General features: G+C 59.6%; 1 long non-coding RNA gene across 1 annotated transcript; it reads right to left on the reverse strand.

The window, feature by feature from the left end:
• Nucleotides 1-3,774: 3,774 nt before the first annotated feature.
• LOC147580516 (uncharacterized) lies at nucleotides 3,775-6,242 on the reverse strand. The gene is made up of 3 exons (XR_015251954.1): nucleotides 5,908-6,242; nucleotides 4,470-4,550; nucleotides 3,775-4,077 (listed from the first exon to the last, which is right to left on the reverse strand). It is a non-coding gene; the product is annotated as an uncharacterized LOC147580516 (long non-coding RNA).
• Nucleotides 6,243-6,778: the final 536 nt, after the last annotated feature.

The following is a 6,778-nucleotide window of genomic DNA, read 5'->3' on the forward strand; positions in this document are numbered from 1 at the left end:
GTGGCTGGGGAAGCTGAAGAAGGATTCGGGGAGGATGCGCTGGTCGCCAGCCTGGTCGCCAGCTGGTCGTTGCAGCAAAGAGCTGGTCTGCGGCCCAGTGACCGTGCATCTGAGCACCACGGCTGCTGCTTCCCTGGGGGCGCCCAGGCCTCAAAGCGCGAGCTCGCCCGCCCCGGCCGGCCTGGCCAGACACCTGTAGCAGGGGGCCTCCGGAAAATGCAGTCCAGCCTAACCACGGTGCCGCTCGAGAGCGTCACCGTGGTCCGTCCACCCTGGCGCCTCGACACCACACGCATCTCGCTTGGTCTCCACACACAGACGGTAAAAGGTCACTTGTCTGGGACAGCCAAGCCCACGTGCCGCCAATAAGACACAGATCCCACCCCCAGAGGAGGATATCCGGCCCCCTTTTTGTCTCGGGGTAAAGTGTTCAGTCTTCTCTCCGCTGATTAAAACTCTCGCTCTGATGTACGTATGACACACGTACACACACGAGGGAGAAGGTGAACTGCCGTGCACGTGCCACATCACACGAGGGTTGACGGAGGGGAGAACACAAGTATACTTGGTCACTACACACAAACGTGTACATCAAAACAGGAAGGAAACACCCATACACACGAGTCTCCTTTCCACAGCTGGTCCGCGGTCGCAGCTGGTCATTGTCGTAACCTTCCGCCGAACCCGTTACTCCTTCGATGTTCCCTCTGCTTTCGACAGGCACCCCAGGTGGGGGACCGAGGCCTGGGAACTGGCGAACCTGTTTTGTAAAGGCTCAGGCAGCACACACCTGGCCTCCGAGGGCCATGCAGCGTCTGTCTCGGCTGCTCAGCTCTGTGCGGCAGTCAAATGGCTGCTGCTGTGTTACAATAAAACTTTATTTACAAACACAGGTAGGGGGCCAGTCTTGGCCTGTGTGGCCTCTGGTTTGTGACAGCCGGCCTCGGCCATTGGAATTGGATTCTCGTTTTCCGATTCGATGATAAGACATAGGAGACCCGAGAGGCACCCAGGGGACGTCCTGCATTGCACACACGCTCCTCCCGTTTCACAGTGTCACCTTCTGGGTCAGCAGAGCCACCGCCGCGTCCCCTGGCAGACACGTTCTTCCCTCTGGACCGAATGCCTCTAAACCCAGAGCCTAGTGGGTAACTACAGGAGAGGGCGGGAGAAGCCGCTTTCCCCGGAGGGAGCTGCCGGCTCCTGACCAGGTCAGGAGAGCTTAGCAGGCCCATGCCTTCATTCGGTCAGTGAGCACTTACTGAACACCTACTGTGTGTCAGGCAGGCAGAGACCATCACACCGTTTCTGGAGCTCCCGGTCTGGTAGGGGAGACGCGTCTCACCAGTCAGTGGACACGTGATTGCAAATGGACGTGGTGACAGAGAACAGAGGGGCCCCGAAGTCGGGGGGCGAGGGGGAGCCTCTCTGAAGAGGTGGCTTTAGGGTGGATGCCTGAAAGGTAAGAAAGACGGGCTCTTGCTAAGGGCATCGCAGCGAGGGAGGGCCTGGAGAAAAGCTGGTCTGTTCTGCCTGTTTGGCCAGAGTACCGAGCCGCGCAGGGAACAGCGGGTGGGGAACGGAGTACGCAGGCTGAGCGCTGGCGGCCTGGACCTTGTTCTAGGGGCGCTGGGCAGCGTGCACAGGTCGTAGGTGGGGAGGCGGCCACACTGGTACCGGGGGACGGTGGACAGACAGGCGGCAGGAAGGGACCGGGAGGTCAGGCCGGGCCCTTCCGTCAGACACGGGTGCACGGATCAGAGTAGTGGTCATGGAAGAGGCGGGGTGACCCGGGGGCGCATCCAGAAGGTGGCTTGGACAGTGCCTGCTGCTGGGCGGTCCGAGGGAGGCCGAAAGGGGGTGACCCGGGGCTGGTGCCTGCTGATGGACAGAGAGAGGCCAGAAGGGGGTGAAGGGTGACCCCGGGTTTTGGGAAGGGGGCGTGCACACGCACACGTGCACAAGATTGGCAGACGGGAGGGAGGGTGAGCAGACATTTAACAGGTTGTAGGAACGTGTTCTGGTCACGCGGGTCTGTGCACATTTCAGCGGCAGGAACCGGGTTGACAGTGCTGTGTGGTCGTTGCCACTGCCCGGCTCCGGAACCGTCTCATCTTCCCACTTGGGAGCTCGGTCCCTGTCCAGCAGGACCCCCGATCTCCCCGCCCCCCTGCCCCCCACACCCCTCCTCCGTGCTCACCCCTGCGTCCCCCCTTGCCCCCCTTTCCCCCCTCCTACCACTGCGCCCCTCCCCCCGCACCCCCCACTGCATCCACCCCTGCCCCCGCACCCACCTGTGTCCCCCCTCCCCGTCCTCCCCTTTCGCGCCCACCCGTGTCCCCCCACCTCCCCGACGCTGACTACCGTGTTCCTCCCATGCACTGCACCCCCCGCACCCACTCCTGCATCCGTCACCGTGACCGTGCCTGTCACAGGGACCACACGCTTGTTCTGTGATGGCCGTGGCCCACGTGGCGCCGTGGCACCAAGGCTCCTTCCTGGGTGTGGCCCCCGTGCTTCTCTGGTCACCTGCCCCCAACCCTGGCTCACAGCCAGGTTTTCACAGTTGTGAGCACTGTTGCCCGAACGTGGGTGTGCAAGGACCTGCCTGAGAGGGGTCTCCCGGTCTTCTGGGGGTGGGTAGGGGGATCCCTGTGCCTGACACGGTCTCCTGGTCTTGGGGGGGCTCCCCGTGCCTGACACGGTCTCCTGGTCTTGGGGGGGCTCCCCGCGCCTGACACGGTCTCCTGGTCTTCCAGGGAGGCGGGTGGCATCCTGCAAGCGGATGACTGGATCAGACACTGATTCTAGTTCCAATTTTTTGGAAGAGTCGCCCTGCCGGTTTCCACAGGGGCCCCACCGTTTCACATTTCCGCCAGTAATTTCTTCACGTCCTTGCCAACACTTGTTATTTTGTTTGTTGTTTATAAAAATAACAGGGGCCCCTGGGTGGCTCCGTGGGTCTGACTCTTGATTTCCACTCAGGTCTGGATCACAAGGTTGGTGAGTTGGGGGCCGAATGGGGCTCTGTGCTGAGTGTAGAGCCTGCTTGGGATTCTCTCTGTCCCCCCCCCCCACTCGCGCTCTCTCTCCTTTCTCTCTCTTTCTCTCTCAAATAAACATTAAAAAAAATGAACAAAAAAATAAATAATAGCTTTTCTAGTGGGTGTGAAGAGATGCTCGCGGTGGCTTCGACTAACGAGAGAAGACCGGTTCGGCTTGGATACTAGGCCTGGGCGTCCCAGGGGGTCAGGCACACAGTATGTGTCAGTCTGGAGCACGGAAGAGAGGGGCGAAGAGGCAACGCTTCCTGGGTGACGGTCTGCCCCGCCCGGGGAGGGGGCGGTTACCGGGAGGAAGGAGAGCAGATCGGTCCTGCAGTGAGGCTGGGGACAAACAGTGATCCCTGGGGAGGAAGAGCCAGGGGCACGAGGAGAAGAGGGAGGTGCACAGAGAAGGGGTAGTTCCCTGTAAAAGGAGGGCCTCAGCAGCCTGGGGTCCCAGCGGGGGTGCCGGGGGCTTGAGACATAACGGCAGGTGTTCACTGTGGCCGCTGAGGTTCTTGTCCTCAGAGACGGTGACTCAACCCCGCATTCCTAACCTGCAGGGCAGGGGAGCCTGAAAACACACCATTTTCAGTGGAGGATGGCCTTAGACACTGCCCGTGTCTCCTCTGATGCTGGTTTAGTTGGCTCTGCGAGTGTCCAGTTATCTAGAAGGGTACGTCATTCAGGGCTCGCACCGGCCACACGTGAGAGGAAACAGATCTACCAGTGGCTTAACTACAACGGAATTCGTTTTTCACAAATGACAGGAATCCTGAAGAAGTCTATTCAGGACCAGCACAGCTGTGTCTGGGGTTTTGTTCGTTTTTTGGCTCTCTGCTGTGTCATTCTTAATGTGTGAGTTTTATCCTCATGGTTGCAAAATGGCTGCTCCTCTTCCAGCCATCACTTTCACATTCCAGGCTGGGCACAGGCATAGGCCGGCTGAGTGGGCTTCGTTTTCCCTGAGGCCTCACACAGTAGACTTCTGTTTGCATCTCACCGGCCGACACGTTCACCTGGTCACTTCTAGCTGCAGTGGAGTTGGGAGGGATTTTAAGTTGGACACCTTGCCGTGCTGAACAAAATCAGCGTTCTGTTACTGACATGGAATTTTGAGGGAAGGAAAGAACCATCATCACGGTCTCCCGAGGGAGAAGGAGATGGCAGGCGGGGCCAGCAGAGAAGGGACACCCGGGGTGCTCATTACAAAGCCGAAATGTCACGTCAGGAATTTTTAAGCGGGGCTTGAACCGTTTTCACCTCCTTCGCGACTCAGCAAATATTTCAAACGTCTCTTTCTTTACAAATGCCCAACTCGTGAGAACGTAACATTTCCCTTTACTTATAAATAATCCTTTCTGGCTGCTTAGGGGGAAAAAAAAAAAAAAGAAGGAGCAGGATAAGTTAAAAATACATAATTACCCAAAGACGGCGTTAATTGTACTTCCAGATCCCAGCAGGGACCTCCATCCTGGAGCATTCATGAATGCCTGACCCGGAGAACTGTAATGAGAAAAAATGTCACTGGAGACCAACATTTTGAATTATTGATTAGAAGGGGGTTTCTAGGCTCTTTCCGTTTAATTACCCAGAAGAGGTGAACCAGAGAGAGAGAGAGAGAGAGAGAGAGAGAGAAAAGACAGAGATTTGAAGGAGCCGGGGGTTTGGAAACTGCCGTGTGGTACCCCCTTTGTGTAAAGCTGTATAGCTGTGGGGCCACGGGCCCGGGTTCCAAGAAAGGGGGCTTGGCAGAGGGGGCGAAAGAATGAATGCTGAGGACCCGGCTGGGACGAGGACGCCAGGTCTGTCCTGCCGAGCGAGCAGGCTGGGTGCCCAGCCGGTGGCCGCGAGCTTCCCTCACACGCTCCTGAGACCCCAGGACCTTAGCCAGGCACCTGCAGCCCCGCTGTCCTGAGGATTTGCTGGGCTGCCCGAAAGAAACAGCAGAGAAGCCTCTTGGGACTCAGATCCTATTGGGGTGCAAAGGGATCAAGATTTTGAGAGGAAGAGGGCAGATCGAGGCCGCCTATGTTTGGGAGGGGGGGGCGTCTACGAAATGAGAGCCCGCCGGGAAGGTGCGCACTGCTGACCGAGTCCAGAGCGGCCCTAGTGAGCTTGTCGCAACTTGCTGTCCGGACTGGCAGTGCCCTTTGCCTCGCCCTCTGTGACCTTCCCCCGGGCCGACCCCGTTGCCCGTCGGGCATTGTTGGTGGTCCCTGTTCAGCCGTGAGCGCTCCGACGTTGCCGCTCCCTCCAGGAGGACCCGCCCTCCCTTCCCTGCCCTGGACCGAGGCCTCCTGGCACCCAGTCTCAAGCTTCTGATACCGCGTTCTCAGCCTTTAACACTTTACGTGTTGATTCACGGACGACATAAAGCAGCATCCTAACCACTGGTAGGTGTAGGGGTGCAGTGGCTGCTGTGTGAGCACGTTGCTGTGTGACTGTCTGCCCCAGCCACCTGCAGAGTGCGGCTTGTCTTTTTTTTTTTTTTTTTAACATTTATTTATTTTTGAGACAGAGAGACAGAGAGCATGAACAGGGGAGGGGCAGAGAGAGAGGGAGACCCAGAATCCGAAACAGGCTCCAGGCTCCGAGCTGTCGGCACAGAACCCAACGCGGGGCTCGAACTCACAGACCTTGAGATCATGACCTGAGCCGAAGTCGGACGCTCAACTGACTGAGCCCCCAGGCGCCCCTCCAATATATATATGTCTGTTTTTTTTTTTTAATCTTTATTTATTTTTGGGAGAGAGACAGAGTGTGAGCAGGGGAGGGTCAGAGAGAGAGGGAGACCCAGAATCCGAAGCAGCTCCAGGCTCCAAGCCGTCGGCACAGAGCCCGACGCGGGGCTCGAACTCACCAACCGCGAGATCACGACCTGAGCCGAAGTCGGACGCTGAACCAACTGAGCCGCCCAGGCGCCCCAGAGCTCACTCGTCTTGCTGGACCGGAGCTCCGACCCCCACTCTGGGCTCCCGCGACAACCATGACCTTGCCGTGACCTTGACGAGGCCAGGTCCATCACATTCGCGGGGCCACACGCCGCGGTCTCTGACGCGGACTTCCTTTGCCCAGGGGTCCTCGGTGCTGCCCCAGGTGCAGCGTCTCCCCGTCTCCGAGGCTCGGCGACACGCCTGTGTGTGGGCCCCACGGTCCTTTCCGCCGCCGCTGGAGCCGGAACCGCCACGGCGCGTTCCGCAGCCACCGTTGTACGTTCCCGCCCACAGCGGACACGGCTTCCGGTTCCGCCACGGCCCGGCAGTGCGTGTTGTTTGCCGCTTTGGGACGGGGGCTGCCCCGGTGGCTCCCGGGTGGCGTCTCTGGTGGTTTTGATGTGCATTTCCCAGTGGTTCGCGTGTGGAGCGTTACTGAGGCTGCCGGACTTCGTGATGAGACACTCGCCCGGGAGGCCAGCGGCTCATCCTGCGAGCGTCCCTCGAAGCTGGGAGTCCTGGAGCGGGGCGGCCCATGGTCAGCTCCTCAGACCACCCCCCTCCAGCCACGCGAGGCACCTTACAGTCCCCGTGTTACAGGTGAGGGGCTCAGAGAAGTCCGGTGACCTGCTGGAGGTCACACGGCCGGTGTGGGTTGAGCCGGGAGCCTTGCTCTCGGCACCCGGGTCCGCGGCGGCTGCCGCACGGGGGTGGGCACCACCCAGCAAGCCTGCTTCAGAGCGGACGGCCGGCGGCCCTGGTCCTGCTCCAACCGACTGGCCTCCCGTCCCGGGATTT

This window comes from Puma concolor, chromosome B3 (genome assembly GCF_028749965.1).
Source record: "Puma concolor isolate L17-30 chromosome B3, mPumCon1.1.hap2, whole genome shotgun sequence".
Lineage (NCBI taxonomy): Eukaryota > Metazoa > Chordata > Mammalia > Carnivora > Felidae > Puma > Puma concolor.